Source organism: Rhinatrema bivittatum, chromosome 2 (assembly GCF_901001135.1).
Source record: "Rhinatrema bivittatum chromosome 2, aRhiBiv1.1, whole genome shotgun sequence".
Classification (NCBI taxonomy): domain Eukaryota; kingdom Metazoa; phylum Chordata; class Amphibia; order Gymnophiona; family Rhinatrematidae; genus Rhinatrema; species Rhinatrema bivittatum.
In genome coordinates, this window is record NC_042616.1 from 151,105,426 (window position 1) to 151,121,835 (window position 16,410).

Below are 16,410 nucleotides of genomic sequence, written 5' to 3' on the forward strand. Positions count from 1 at the left end.
CCCCCACCCTCAACCCTTCCCCCCTCACCCACCCTTCCCCTGTATCGCACCCCGGTTGCCGCACACCCCTGTAATCAAACTAAAATGTACAACCAGTACTAACTGATGTAAATAAGTTATCTTTTATAATCTGCTTTATCTGCTGTAAATAAGCCAATATTCATAACCTCCAACTGCTGTAACTAAGCTACTATGTAAGCAACCTACTATGTTTTAACCCACGTTAAACCTCCAATTAATCTCTCTTGTAATTACCTCTGCGTTCCTGTTCTTTCTCAGCTGCTATCCCTTCCTCCTTTAACTTTCTCCCCATCTCCCCCTCCCCTCCTTTGCTCAAGCCTGCTCCATCACCTGCTCCCTGTTTTTTGTAACTTTCCTCCTTTCTCAAGTTTATTGTAAACCGGCGCGATGTACTCGCATGAACACCGGTATATTAAAAGCTGTTAAATAAATAAATAAATAAATAAATAAATAAATAAGAGGTGGGAATGTTGATATCTAGCGCTTTGGTTCATGAGCTGCTTTTTCAATTTGCGGATGCCTTGGAATGATTTCTATTGCTTAAGAAAGGGGTGGGCAGGATGTATTTACTATTTTCTATTTACTGCTTATTTCCCCAACACTAACCAGCTTCTTTTTTAAGATCCCTGGCCACTTTCCTCCTCAACCTTGCAGAGGGCTCTGTGATAGTGGGGGGCGATTTTAATTTTACTAGTAATCCCAGCCTAGACAAGTCTTCTTCTTCTCTCGCTTCATCACAAGGTCCACGGAAGTTATTGTCTTCATTTCTGTTACAATGGTGTCTGGTTGACATATGGAGACAGCATTATCCTACCTCATACATTTACACATTTTATTCTTCTCCCCATGGGTCTTATTCCCATATTGACTATTTCTTCATTGATAAACATTTGCAGAATAATGTATGGGGAGTGGGGAATAAGAAATGTCACCTGGTCTGATCACACCCCTATTTGAGTGGATATTCAGTTTCAAGTGTTAATGCGGGCCTCCACTTTTGGCGGTTAATGAGAGCTTACTGAAAGATGATCCCTTTTCTCTTTCTTTGAGTAAGCATTTACAGGAGTACTTCCAGATCAATTCTACAGCTGAGATGTCCAAAGCAGTGGTGTGGGAGTGCTCTAAGGAAGTAGCTTGCGGCTTTCTCATTTCTCGAGCCATTTTTTCTAAGAGAGAGCAAGAGTGGCACAGGAATTTTTTATTAGATCGAATTTCTCACTTTGCAAGTCTCCATATGGCTAATCAATCTCCTTGACTATATATGCATCTTCTGCATGCTCAGAGCTCTTGACGATGAGTCCCTTGCTCATAAATTAGACCTGCTTAAACAATCTTATCATGAGGGGGGTGGATAAAGCGGGCCGATACTTGGTGCGGAGCCTGAAAGCTTTATATTCTCAAGGTTCTGAGGCTAAAATTAAACTCCCCCAGGATGACTCAGAGACAATGTCTATGTGTATACAGGAATGCTTTACTCAGTTTTATTCGACTCTGTATCACCAACATGTCCATACTTTAGATTCTGACATTGATGGCTATCTTGATTGTGTACATCTACCTAAACTTACTATGGAGCATCAGCTATACTTAGATAGTCCCATTAGTACTCCTGAGGTATTAAATGTGATCCAGCAGCTGAAAGCTGGAAAATCTCCAGTGCTGGATGGCTTTTCCAGTGGGTACTATAAAGCTACCCTCATATCTTAGTATTCCCTCTGATCAACATATTTAAATCCCTTAGAGATGGAGGTTCTCTTCCTACAAATTCTAATGTAGCTGGATTTTGGTCACAGTCAAACTGGGTAGAGATCCTATGCTTTGTGGGTCTTACAGACCCATTTCCTTAATCTGAAGATCTGAAGATTCTAGCACAGGTGCTCACTGAAAGGCTAAATAGGATTTTACCCCTCTTGTATACTTTGACCAAGTGGGCTTTGTTGTAGGTCAGATGGTGACTGACAATGTCCATCAAATTGTTGATATTGTACGGTGGGTCCAGAAACAAAGCAAATTCCATCTGTTTTACTATCCATTGACATGGAAAAAGCAATTGACCTGGTTCATTCATATTTTTTAATTAAGATGCTATTTAGCCAGTTCTTCCTCCAATGGTTATTGAAGTTATATGAACATCCTGCTGCCTGAGTAAAGATCTTGTTAGTATTGGGAGGTAGGGGTGTGCATTCGTTTTGAACTTAAATGTAAAACGCTACTTTTTTTTTTTTAACTTAAAAAAGTGATGAGGCGAAAACGATCGGATTTCCAACGTATTCAACATAGCTATGTTGAATACGTTGGAAATCGCGATTGTTGATCCAAAATAAAAATTTAAACCCCTCACCTTCCTTAATCCCCCCCCCAAAGACTTACCACAACTCCCTGGTTGTGGTAAGTCTTTGGGGGTCCCGGAGTGATCGCGCGGGGAATCACGTAACGCCGCGTCACTCCGACGTGACGCCGACGTCACGTGATTCCCCGCGGGTTCGCTCCGGGACCCTCGTTCGACCCAAAAGGAACTTTTGGCCAGCTTGGGGGTGTCAGGAGGCCCCTCCAAGCTGGCCAAAAGTTCCTTTTGGATTGAACGAGGGTCCCGGAGCGAACCCGCGGGGAATCACGTGACGCCGCGTCACGCCGACGTCACGTGCTCCTTGCAAAGGAGGTCAGAAATGGCGTCCTGACCCCGCTGGACCACCAGGGAGTTTTGGTAAGTCTTGGGGGGGGGGATTAAGGAGGGTGAGGGGTTTAAATTTTTATTTGCACATATGGACATAGACTCAACTTATGGAATTCTCCATATGTCCATATTGACCGCAAATGGGACCCCCTTTCGACTTATGGACTTATGAACATAAACTTTTGCTCTGCACATCCCTATTGGGAGGGGAACGAGGCAGGGTTGCCTCTTGTCCCTGTTATTATTTGCTTTAATTCTAGAACCTTTCACCTCTCGATTTCGTTCATCTTCCCAAATTGTGGGGATCCGATTGGGTGATCATCAGTTCAAGTCTTTCTTTTTGAAGATGATATGATGCTTACCCTGTCTGACCCTCCTTTTTCTTTAAAAGGGGTCATGGATGAACTCGATTGCTTCAGCAAAGTTTTGGGACTCAAGATTCATTTTGATAAATCCGAAATCTTAAATATCAACCTGCCTGAGGGCAAAGTTAAAAATCTTAAATGATTTTTTCCATTTAAATAGGCTAAGAATGTCCTCAAGTAAGTGGGGTTCACATTGGCCCTCGGGTATCAGACCTGTATGCCCTGAATTATATACCTTGGCTGAAGGCTGTGGACCGAGATTTGGAAAAATGATCTTTAGATATTTTTTCTTGGTTTTCTCTATTTTTCTCTGCTCTTTCCATTTTTCTTTCTTCCGCAATACTACGCTCATGGAAAAAAAAGATTTTTTATTTTATTTGGCAGAGACGTCCAACTCAGGTTGCTCAAATGACTCTTTATCAGACCAAGCTGCGGGGAGGACTTGTAGTCCCTAACTTAGTTTTAGTACTTTTGTGCCTCTCAGTTGCAGGCTCTAGCTGTTCTCCATAAGATGAAAAATGTAAAATAATGGGTTTTGTTATAGCAACACCACAACCAGTAAGAGAAAAGTGCAAAACTTTATTATCACAATTATCAAACAATTTTTTAGAAATGTGTCCATACAAATTAAAATCACACATACACTCATTCACACCTTAAAATATCACAGAATACACACAAGTACCAGTATATGAGACTCTGCTGAGCCTATATAAATATATAAACCCTTTTAAATGTATCTCAAATTCCCTGTGGGGTTTTCCACTTACAATCTATGAATTTCTAACTAACCCCTCCATTATCCAGTTTATGTAAACAAACTCTATAAATGCAACATATTAAAGAGTGTGTATTAATAATAACACTGATCACTGGTGTGGAATTCTGATTCCTGGTCCATTTTCAACTTCAGATATAAATATCTGAAGTTGAAAATGGTACTTGTGTGTATTCTGTGATATTTTAAGGTGTGAATGAGTGTATGTGTGATTTTAATTTGTATGGACACATTTCTAAAAAATTGTTTGATAATTGTGATAATAAAGTTTTGCACTTTTCTCTTACTGGTTGTGATGATATAGTGTATAGAGAAAATAGTTCAGATTACCCAGTGAGTGTACCTTGTTTTGTTATAGCAAGCCATGGACAGTGTTATGCCATTATCCACTATGACCTGGCAACCTAAATCTTCTTGGAGAACTCCTTTTGTCTCCCGACTGCAAGTAACACTCAGAGTACGATATAAATGGCAGTTTGTTCTGGTTGTTAAGGGCTCCTATTTTCATTAGGGATGTGCTTCGTTTTCAGCCCTCCGCGGGAAATCTCGTATTTCCTGTGGTTTGGGCCTTTAAAATTCAGGGAGACCCGAATTTCGGTTTAGTGCGCACTAACTCCCATTAGTATGCACTAACAATTTTTCGTTAGCGCGCCCTAAACCCGAAACAAATTTTTCCCAAAATTTCGGGAAAAATTCCTTTGGATTTCGGGCTCCCTGATCCAGGACGAATGCACATCCCTAATTTTCATAATACAGCTGTCTTATTTGATTTTTTGTCTAAGACTTTTGTATCATGGCAGACTATGAGTATTACCGGCATTGAACATTTATTTAGTCAAGGGAATTTTTGTCCCTAACTTCTTTATGCAATTTATATGGGTTGAGAAACATAGATTTTTGGCATATGCACGAATGAAGCATCTGACCCAGATCTTTATTTGAAAACTATTGCCTACATATTGATACCTCATGGGGCCTAATTTCTAAGATTTATACCCTTTTCATAGGTCATCTTATTGAACCCTTTAAACAGATGAAGGACTGGAACAATCCCCTGAGTGCTGAGGAGTGGGACTTAATCTTTTTATTAGCAGGTAAATTTTCTATATTTATTTATTTAAAGGCATTTATATACCGACGCACGTTGGGAACATCTCGTCGGTTTACAGAGAACGCAACAAGCAACAGGCTTTACATGTAACAAGTAACCAGTAGAACAAGGAAGCGAGGGAGGGAGGAGGTAGATAACAGAGGAGCTGAGGAGGGTGGGGGGGAAGGCAAACTAAATATACTCGACAAATTTACATATTTACAAAAATGGCAGTGGCGCTTACATCATATGTAGCTAGAATAGATAATTGTACAAATTTACAAAAAAGGGGGAGTGGTGGAGAGGGGAGGAGGGGGGTTAGGTGTAGGAGTGGGTGAAGAGCCAGGTCTTCAAGTTCTGTTTAAAAATTTTGGGGCAGGTTTCTTGGCGGAGTGAGGTGGGTAGCTTGTTCCAGAGGGAGGGGCAGGCGAGGAATAAGGCTCTTTCCTTGGTGGAGCGCAGTTTAGTGAGTTTGGGAGATGGGATGTGAAGAGTGGCAAGATATTGCTTTCTGGTGGGTCTGTTGCTGTTATGAAAGGTGAAGTCTTCTTTGAACCAATGTAAGTTTTGGTTGTGTAGGGATTTGTGTATAAGGGTGAGCGTTTTGTAGGTGATACGAGCTGAAACAGGCAGCCAGTGCAGATGTTTGAGTACCGGAGTTATGTGGTCATTTCTTTGTGTATTGGTGAGGATGCGGGCTGCCGCATTTTGTAGGAGTTGCAGTGGTTGAAGGGTGTTTTTAGGTAGGCCCAGGAGCAAGGAGTTGCAGTAATCAATCTTAGATAGGATGAGGGCTTGGAGTATAGTGCGAAAGTCGTTGAGATGCAAAAGGGGTTTGAGTTTTTTGAATGTGTGAAGTTTGAAATAGCAGTCTTTGATGATAGTGTTGATGAATTTTTGAAGTTGAAACTGGTTGTCAAGAGTAACACCAAGGCTGCGTATATGTGGAGGGAAGGATATATTGGTAGGGGTGGACAGTGCTAGGGGATGGGTGATGCTGGGGGGAGAGAGGAGGATGAGTTCGGTTTTAGCAGTGTTGAGAGCGAGAAAATTATTGGCTAGTAAGGTGCTGATGGAGGAGAGTGCAGTGTTCCAGGTTTGCATGGCTTTGTTTATTGTGTCAGAAACTGGAATCAGTATCTGCACATCATCAGCATAGATAAAGTGTTGAAAGCCTAGTTTGGATAGTAAGTAGCAGAGAGGTAGGAGGTAAATATTAAAGAGTGTGGAGGATAAAGATGAGCCTTGAGGTACTCCTTGCGCAAGGTCATAGGGTTTGGAGATGGCGTTCCCTATTTGCACGCTAAATTGCCTGTCAGTGAGGTATGATTGGAACCATTGAAGGGCAGAGTCAGCGATGCCAATGTCAGTGAGTCGCTGCAAAAGTATGTGATGGTTGACGGTGTCAAACGCAGCGGATATATCAAGGAGAATTAGGATGTGCGAGAGGCCTCTATCCAAGCTTTTAAGGATACAGTCGGAGAGGGATAACATCAAGGTCTCAGTACTGTGGTGTTTGCGGAAGCCGAATTGAGAGGAAGTGAGTATGTTGTGTTCGTCCATGTACTCTGAAAGTTGTTTGTTGATTACTTTCTCTAGGACCTTTGTAAGCAGTGGCAAGTTTGAGATAGGGTGGAAATTGGTGAGATCAGCTGGGTCAAGGGAGGGTTTTTTTAAGATAGGTTTAATAATGGCATGTTTGAGGCTTTTGGGTATGCTGCCATGAGCGATGGATTGGTTGATGATGCTAGAGATAGGTTTCGCAATGCACCCAGGAATGGAGAGGAGGTTTTTAGTGGGGATGGTGTCTGAGGGGTGTGTCGAGGGTCGGATTTTTTTTAAGATGGCAGTGATCTCAAGGGAAGAGGTGGTTTCAAATGTGGAGAGTCTGGCAGTCGATAGGCATTGCAGGGGGTCAGAGGGTGAGTGTGAGGATGGGAATCGAGCCATGATGTTATCTATTTTTTTGTGAAAGAAAGAGGCTAGGTGTTCACATTTGGACTGCTCATCTATGTCAATAGTGTGTGTGGAGAAGGGTTTTGTGAGGCGGCTTACTAACTGGAATAGGGCTCTTGAATTGAATTATAAGTGATGGATTCGTTGTGAGTAATAATCTCTTTTGGTTTTATCAATTGCTGTACGGTAAGTGTGTAGGTATGTTTTAAACCTGTTCAATTGGGGTTGGCGAGGGATCTTTGCGCCAATTTCTTTCCAACTTTCTCAGGGTGTGTTTCATGCTTCTTAACTCTGGGGTATACCAAGGTTGTTTGTGTTTGTTAGAGGTGTTAATATTGCGCACTTGTAATGGGCAGATTTTATTGGCAATGTCAGTGGTAATGTGGTTCCAGGACGCAAGTGCCGTGTCTGCATCTGATAGGTCAAGGGTGTTAATGTCGGAGGTAATGGCAGCTATGAGATCATCTTGTTTGCAGTTGCGTCTAAAGTATATGGTTTTTCTAGTTTGCGTGGGCGTGGTATTGCTGATCAGTGTACAGGTAGCGTCAATGCGATGGTGATCGGACCATGGTATGGGTGTGCATGAGGGGGGTTAGTGTGTATGTGTGAGTGTGATGGGGTCTATATCCCAAAACAGAAACGGCATCTAAAAGCCCAGGAACTAAAGATGCAGGAGAAAGGGGGAAGGGAAATAAGGCAACTCCCAGCTGAAGACGTCCCTTGGTTCCTCCCACCAGAGGCTATAAGTGCAGAGGAGCCGCAGGTGTGGGAGATGGAGGGTGGAGCTGCTGAGCCCAATCCCTGGGTCCAAGGGGAGGTGACAAATGAGGTGGGGCTGTACAGAGCCAACCAGCTACATGTGAAGGAGGAGTCTAGGGAGGATAAAAAGGCCACACCAGGAGAGCAGTCTCAGTCTCCAGCCGGGGACTGAGGGAGGAAGGTCGGACTACCAGGCTGCTGTAAGGACACTTTGATACCAGACAACCCGACCGTGTGGAGGATGACCAACCCCATCACAAGGAAGGTGAGCAAGGGGAATTTGTTGGTCTGGACTTGCAATATAGACACGTTTGCTGCAAGAACTGCCAGCGGGTGGGTGGTTGTATCCTTGGGGAGAGAAATACCCGACCCGAAGGATACGGTGGGTGGTGGAAGTTAGGCCCAACAGGGCCAGACTCTAGAACATTGAATATTGAACTGGATATTGGTTAAAGCTGTACTTGTAAAGCTGAACTTTTACACCAAACTTCAGGAAGTGGGCGGTAGCTCAGTAGAGAAGGCATCTGCCTTCTAGCCAGGTGGGACTGGGTTCAAATCCCACCTGAGGACTTACTGGATAAATACTAATAAACTGTTATTTGGAATTGTGGAGTATCCAGAGATGCTCAACCAGGGATTAGATTCCAGGAATAGACACTTGCAGACGGGTGCAAAGCATCACAGTGAGTTAGTGAATAGGAGGTCGAGTGTGTGGCCTGCTTTGTGGGTAGGGTGGGATATGGTTTGGGTGAAGCTGAGGGCTTCAAGGGCAGATAGGAGTGAGTCACAGTATGATGAGACAGGGGTGGCATCAACGTGGAGGTTGACGTCACCCAAGATGACTGCCGGGACATGTATATTAATGTTTTTAGAGATGTATTCAATCAGAGGAGAGGGGTTATTTTCGAGGAGGCCAGGTGGGGCGTAAACTAGACAGATCTGGAGGTTGGTAGAATGAAAGTAGCTTATTTCAAGTTTAGGGGGGGTAGGGATAGGTTTCCTGATGAGTTTCAGGGCATTTTTAGATGCCAGGAGTAGGCCACCACCTCTCTTTTTCGGTCTGGGAATGGAGAAGATGTCATAGATTTCCCCTGGGAGTTGGTTGAGAAGGGTGGTGTCTGTTTCTTTTAGCCAAGTTTCGGTGATGGCAAGGATGTCAGGGCTGTCATCAAGGAGAATGTCATTGATGAGTGCAGACTTTTTGATGATAGATTGAGCGTTTAATAGGAGAATTGTGAATGTCGTGAGGCCAAGAATTTGAGTGAAAGGGGTGGCTATGATGGGGAGGAGATTTCTGTGGCATTCTGCAGGTTTTGCGGGGGGGAAGGGTCGCGGTGTGGGGGGTAGTGTTTGATAATGGGAATGGAGTGAGTGCGCATGGCTGGACAGTCAGAGGGGTCTGAGAAGGGGATACTGGGGGAGCACAAAGGGGCGCACTAAGGGGCAGGCTCCTTAGTCGCGCTCCTTCTGCGCGAGACGCCCGGCGCGAGACGCCGAGGGCCTGGTGGGAGGTAAGTAGGTCCTGGAGCGTAGGCGGTGCCGTCGTCTGTGGGCGGTCCGGCGGTCGTCGCAGGCGGCGTTGGGCCAATCGGGAGCCGGGTAGGCACAGGCCGCAGCCTCGGCCTCGATTTATTGTCCTGCCCGGACCCCAATGGGTCTCCCACGCCGGTTGCGTCGGGCTTAGGCGGCTGGGCAGCGAGGGACCCGTGCGGGTGGAGCGGCAGCGGCGGAAAGGGCTCGCAGAGGGCGGCCGCTCCACCCGCACGAGCCTCTTTGCAAGAAAATTGCTATAAACCTCTCTATCATTGGTAGTGATACATTTTTGTATACATTCTTCATTTCCCACTGTGTCAAACACATGTTGGAACAGTGTGGGGGTATTGGGACTATCTTCCACATATGGTGACAGTGCGAAAAGGTTGCTTCTTTTTTGGCATATGTTATTGAATGGTTGATACAGGTTATATAAGTTCCTGTTAATGTGGAGCCAGGTCATGCTCTCCTTAATTTCCCTCTGCCCAACCTGAACAAACCTTTTCAGCACTTTTCCTAGCAAGCTCATTGTGAGCTAGCCACCTTTTGGAAGCAAGCTGTTATCCCACCATTGTCCCGGGGTGATTCATCGTCTATATGGTTATTACCATCTAGCTCATCTTACAACAGTATGACATAATTGCCTGATACCTTTTCAGACCACGTGGGATTCTTTCATTGACTGGTTGCGAACCCATGATTGAGCCATGTTTTAGGGGTCCCTGTTTGTGGCTCATGCTTTTTAGTGGGATGTTGGCCTTTCCCTTTATGTTTATATTCCTGTATTAGTATTCTTTGTAGTACTCATTGCTGATCAGCACTGTTTCCTTTATATTGACGTTGTTAGTAGTTCTGATTATGTACTGCTGTCCCAGATAGAGTAACATGGGCTTTCTTTTTCCTTGCTATTGTTAGTGTGCCTATTGGATCCTGTGGTAGGTGGGTGGGAACATGCATTTCCTTGTTACGACTGTCACTGCCCGACGTCTCCACTCCGCCCTCCTTACCTCTCTGGCGACTCCTCTTGCGGTTGACGGATGTTTGGCTGCCGCAGTGTCTGCCTGCCATCCTCTCCAGCATCCCCAGACCGGCTTGGGCGCTGCCTCCTGCCATGCTATTCAGCTGCCTTTGGGCATGTGCGCCGCGCAGCCCTGCTTCAAGTACCTTCAGTGGCATGAACCTCAGGGGCGTCCCCCTGTGATGACGTCACGCATCCCGGATACAAAAGGCCTACGCGATTGATAGTTAATCGAGTTAGCAAAGGTTTCCTAATGGATGGAATTCGCTCTCCGTACCTTGCAACTCTGCCTCCTTTAGACCTACTCTATTTGGGGTACCCGCTCCTCTGGGGCCTCTCTCTCTTCCTTATCTTTCAGGTCACAGTCTGGAACTGATATTTGCTCCTCGAGGGCCCATGGTCCTGGACTCACTACTTGGACTCCACTTCTGCCAGGAAGACACCACTGCCTGAAACATCTGTGAGTTACCATCTCTATCTCTCAGAGCTATTCCCTGGAACCAGGTACTCCCTCCTCGAGGGCCTGCCTTTACTCCAGCTCCTGTGCTCCACACCGAGAGACCGCTGCGTGAGTACATTACCAACGAGGCTCTATTCCTGAACTCTGCAAATCCTGCTACTACTCACAATATCAGTTCTCTCTATTACAGCACAGCCATTGTGGGATCGCTGTTCCAGAGCCTGAGGGACTACAAGCCCAACCAGGCCACTTTCCAGCTCACTACTGCCACCTCTGGTGGTTCACCAATCCTGTATAATAAAAGAACTAGTGTGTGTGTGTGTGTGTGTCTCCTATGCTGAGCCTGACCTGTGGCCCCTCATGGGACTTCCCCCCATGGGTGTGGTCATCTGCCACATGTCCAGGGATCCACCCAAAACCCTTACAAATAATAACATTCCTTAAAGGATGTCATTATACAATGCACTGCTTTTTTTAATGTTATCTTTGCTTCACCCAATAAACTTTCAATTAAAAAAAAAACTAAGAGAATCTGACTCAGCAAGTCTTAAATGTTGTTATTCATGAATATTGCCATTGTCTTATACTCTAAGAAATGTCTAGCCTTATCCGAAGGACAACTGAGATTAGCCTAATAAATGCTGTAAATAATATCTTTTGTTTAATGTTAGCCTTCATTTGAAGATTGGTTAAAAGCTGACTAATTTTTGTCTCCCCTTGTTTTTTCAATAAATGAAGAGTTAGTAATACAGGAATATAAACATAAAGTGTTAATGACTTTATGGTTGTGAGTCTTGTGTCCCAAGTCTTACAAATGTGAAGTGTTGATTGACAAGATCTGAGTTTATTAGAGAGAACGAGGGAGAGTCCGTATCATTCACTTGGAACTTAAGAGGGGATGGGAACTTACCTTCATGACTGACTGCTTTACCTCTTCCATTGACCATACCCACTGCCACACTAGCTATTAGAGATGTGCATCGGGTGCCCGATCGTTTCCGCTTTCGGTTTTGTGTAGCTGCGGGAAAAGTTCGTACTCCCACGGATCGGCATTTTTTTTTTTTGTATAGAATCGTTTTCGGTTTAGCGCACACTAACTCCCATTAGTGCACGCTAGCTCCCATTAATGCGTCCTAACACAAACACGTTAGCACGCATCCCGATCCTTCAGATTTAATTATTTACAATCCCCCACCCTCCCGACCCCCCCAAAACTTGCCTAAAATCCCTGGTGGTCCAGCAGGGTTTCCAGTAGCCATCTCCCTCTCTCGGGCCTTTGGCTGCCAGTAAACAAAATGGTGCTGGTGGCCCTTTGCCCTTACCAAGTGACAGGGGCTCTTGATGCAATTGGCTGGTCCCTGTCACATGGTAGGAGCAATGGACGGCCGGAGCCAATGGCATCAATAGCCCCTGTCACATGGTAAGGGCAAAGGGCCATCGGCGCCATTTTGATTTGTGGCAGCTGACAGCCGGAGAAGGGGACATCACTCCTGGCACTTCCGCTGGACCACCAGGGACTTTAGGCAAGTTTTGGGGGGTTGGGAGGGTGGGGGATTGTAAATAATTAGATATGAAGGGTTCGGGTGGGTTTGGGGGGATTTCTGTGTGCCCTTCCCCCCCCAAAATGATAAGAAAACTGCACGAAATTTTGTGGGGTTTTCCTATCATTTTCGGGGACCCCCGATACATGAATTATGAAATATCATATGATATTTTAATTCATCATAAAAACGATGCACATCCCTACTAGCTATTCACTCTGGGGTAGATTTTCAAACATATGTGCGCGTGTCCATGTGCACGCAGTTCCCGGTGCACGCACATGGACACACCGATTTTATAACAAGCGCACACTAGCATGTGCAGACTGGAAGGGAACTTCCTTACCCACCTACCTTAACTCGCTCCCTCTTCCCCTCTCCTACCCACTCCCTAAACCCTACTGATCTATATATTTTTATTTTGTTTCGCAACATACTTCAGGCCTGGAGCTGAAGAAATCGCATGACCTGCCAGCACGTGAGTCATTGTGACAGCCTACAATGATGCTTCCTGGCCCACCCCTTTGAAGAGTCCTGGCACTTGTGTGCGTTCCGGGGTTTACGCACGTGGCCTGGCCCCTTTAAAATTTGCACGGCATGTGCATGGCCCGGCCACATGCATAAAACCTGGGATATACAAACGCAGGCCTTTTAAAATCCACCCTTCTGTATCCCATACAGAGCTAATGCTGATTCCAGCACCCCTTGTGAACCAGGCATGGAAGTACGGCAGGGATTGGGGGGGTCACCCCTACTAAAAACAAATCCTTTTTTTTCCTACTTGGAGAATATGAGGGAGAGGGATCGAGGTTCCCACTATAGACCAACAAGATCTTTTATGGATTTTGGGGGTTGCGGTCAAGTCGGGGGGGGGGATGAATGCTACCTTTTTTTGAGAGATGGCATGGGGGAGCACTTTGGCCGTAATGGGTTACTTTGAGATGGGGAGGGGGCGTCATCATGCAACTACCTAATTTTTTTTTTACATTTAATTGTCAGGGCTGCCACTTTGACCCTCCCTCCCCCCACATTTTTTATATTTTAGGGTTTTGTTTTTTTTTTCTGTTTCAGCCCTTTAAGGCAATGGTGGCCCCATGCTTTGGGGGCTGCCATTGCGCGAAAGGGCTGATGCTGTGTTGTTTTGCACTGCAATGTTTTTCCACAAGACAAAACAACACAGAGATACAGCTGCAATGTTTTTGGGGGGGAGGGACCCACTATCGTTGCAACCCCCCTATGATAGTGAAACCCCTCCCAAAAAAAACATGGTTTAGGGCATCTAGATCTTAGATGCCTAAATTTAGGGATTCTGATGTCAATATTCAATAGAGATGTGAATTGTGTGATCGATCGTCTTAACGATCGATTTTGGCTGGGGGGGGAGGGAATCGGATCGTCGTGGTTTTGTTTTTGTAAATATCGTGTAAATCGTAAATCGGGGGAGGGCGGGAAAACCGGCACACTAAAACATCCCTAAAACCCACCCCGACCCTTTAAAATAAAACCCCCACCCTCCCGAACCCCCCCAAAATGCCTTAAATTACCTGGGGTCCAGAGCAGGGGTCCCGGTGTGATCTTTTACTCTAGAGCCTGCGGTGCGTTGTAGAAATGGCGCCGGCGCTACCTTTGCCCTGTCATATGACAGGTCATATGACAGGTCAAAGGTAGCGCCGGCGCCATTTTGTTTTTTGTCCCCCGACGTCAGGAGCGTAGGAGATCGCTCCTGGACCTCCGCTGGATCCCCAGGGACTTTTGGCCAGCTTGGGGGGCCTCCTGACCCCCACAAGACTTGCCAAAAGTCCAGCGGGGGTCCGGGAGCGACCTCCTGCACTCGAATCGTTTTGCCGTACGGCCGGCGCCATTTTGCGCAAAATGGCGCCGGCCATACAGCAACACGATTCGACTGCAGGAGATCGTTCCCGGACCCCTGCTGGACCCCCAGGGACTTTTGGCCATTTTGCACAAAATGGCGCCAGCCATACGGCAAAACGATTCGACTGCAGGAGGTCGTTCCCGGACCCCCGTTGGACTTTTGGCAAGTCTTGTGGGGTCAGGAGGCCCCCCCAAGCTGGCCAAAAGTCCCTGGGGGTCCGGGAGCGATCTCCTACGCTCCTGACGTCGTTTTGCCGTACAAAATGGCGCCGGCCATACAGCGTATGGCCGGCGCCATTTTGTACAGCAAAACGATTCAAGTGCAGGAGGTCACTCCCAGACCCCCGCTGGACTTTTGGCAAGTCTTGTGGGGGTCAGGAGGCCCCCCCAAGCTGGCCAAAAGTCCCTGGGGGTCCAGCGGGGGTCCAGAAGCGATCTCCTACGCTCCTGACGTCGGGGGACAAAAAACAAAATGGCGCCGGCGCTACCTTTGACCTGTCATATGACAGGGCAAAGGTAGCGCCGGCACCATTTCTACAACGCACCGCAGGCCCGAGAGTAAAAGATCACACCGGGACCCCCGCTCTGGACCCCAGGTAATTTAAGGCATTTTGGGGGGGTTCGGGAGGGTGGGGGATTTATTTTAAAGGGTCGGGGTGGGTTTTAGGGTTGTTTTAGTGTGCCGGTTTTTCCGCCCTCCCCCTTCCCCTCCCCCTTCCCCCGATTTACGATTTTTGACGATAAATCGGGGGAATTCCTATTGTATTGTGCTTCTAACGATTTTTGACGATTTAAAATATATCGGACGATATTTTAAATCGTCAAAAAACGATTCACATCCCTAATATTCAAAGCCATTTAGCCACTCACAAATAACCCATCTACATGGCAGCTTTTTAATATTTCCCTTACTTATCCAGTTTAAAGTTAGCCAGATAAGTCATTAGCTGCCTAAGAATTAACTATATAAGAAAGGATTGTATTAGGGACATTCCAGGTTGTGATTGAGTTAGCCGAATAACTTATTTGAATAATGCCATATTTGGAGTTAGTCAAATAAGTTATTCAGCTAACTCAAGACAAGCAATACACCAAGTCTAAAGTTATCCAACCTTATGTGGCTGGACAGCTTTAGCCTCAACCAGCTATGTAAAAAAAAAGTTGTATTTTTAAAAACCAGCTATATTAAAAAAAACAAAGAACTCATGGGCCTTAAGTCCAGAATGACAGCCCCCACCTCCCCACAAGCTATAGAAAGTGGTCCTACTGGGAGGGAACTAGGGAAGGCCCAATTGCGTCGCTGTGTGTAATTTGCTAAATTGCCCCACCCCCCACACGCACCACCCGTACATGCGCCTGTGGATTGCAAAATTCAGCATGCATGTGTGCACGACCCTCGGATTATATAACATGCATGCGCCGGCACGCACGTGTTATAAAATCCGTGCGTATATGTGCGTGTGCCGGGAACTGTGCTCACATGGACGCGTGCGCACACCTTTTAAAATCTATCCCTCAGTTTCCAAGTCATTGGGAAGAAGAGGAAAGACTGAGGAGTAGAGATTTCATCTGTGACGACTGCATTCCCATCCACTACCAGAGGAAAGGAATTGAAGGTATTGTTCAAAAGTTTTTTTTTTCTTTTTGCTGACCCAATCTCATCTTTGTGTGACTTTTCTCACTCTAAATCCCTTCAAAAATTCACTGGTGTGTACTGTGCTGTTCATATGTCTCACTCTATATGTAAAACTGGCCCCAATACTCTAGACCACCACCAAAACCTCACCTTGAGTTACAAGCCGGCGCTCCTATAGTGCTTTAAACAGTTGACTACTATGAGAGTCTTATAAAGAGTCTCTCTCTCTCTCTCACTCTCACTCTCTCTTTCACTCTCTCTCTCTCATGCCTGTCTAGACACTTCAAAACTTGCAAAGTACAAATATCACAGGGTGCACGAACTTTAATGCATGTTGCAATAAAAATACCAATGCGAAGCATGCGGTAATTCATAGCCATACTCCTTATCACGGGCAGTATTAATGCAAAAATTAGCACATTTTGATAAATCTAGCTATAAGTGCTGTAAAGAATATTCAATGTATCAACTATCAGTAAAGACGGAAACCACGGTGCCTCTCAGTGTGATTATTGCTGCTATAGACTGTGGGGATTATTAGTGCTGCTTACAGGGACTGGAAAAGAACAGTGCACTTTGTCTAACGCACAAGGACCATGAAGCTGTTTCTCCCAATAGGGAGCCCTGGACCACTCAAAAGTTAAAACTAACTATGGAGAATTGTTTGCAAATAAGGCCTATTTAATTTTTATGCGCTCCTAGTGATT

At 45.6% G+C, this 16,410-nt stretch overlaps 1 protein-coding gene across 1 annotated transcript in view; it reads right to left on the minus strand.

Moving 5' to 3' along the window:
- MALRD1 (MAM and LDL receptor class A domain containing 1) overlaps positions 1-16,410 on the minus strand; it is a 954,719-nt gene that overhangs the window by 462,642 nt on the left and 475,667 nt on the right. The window lies entirely within an intron of this gene.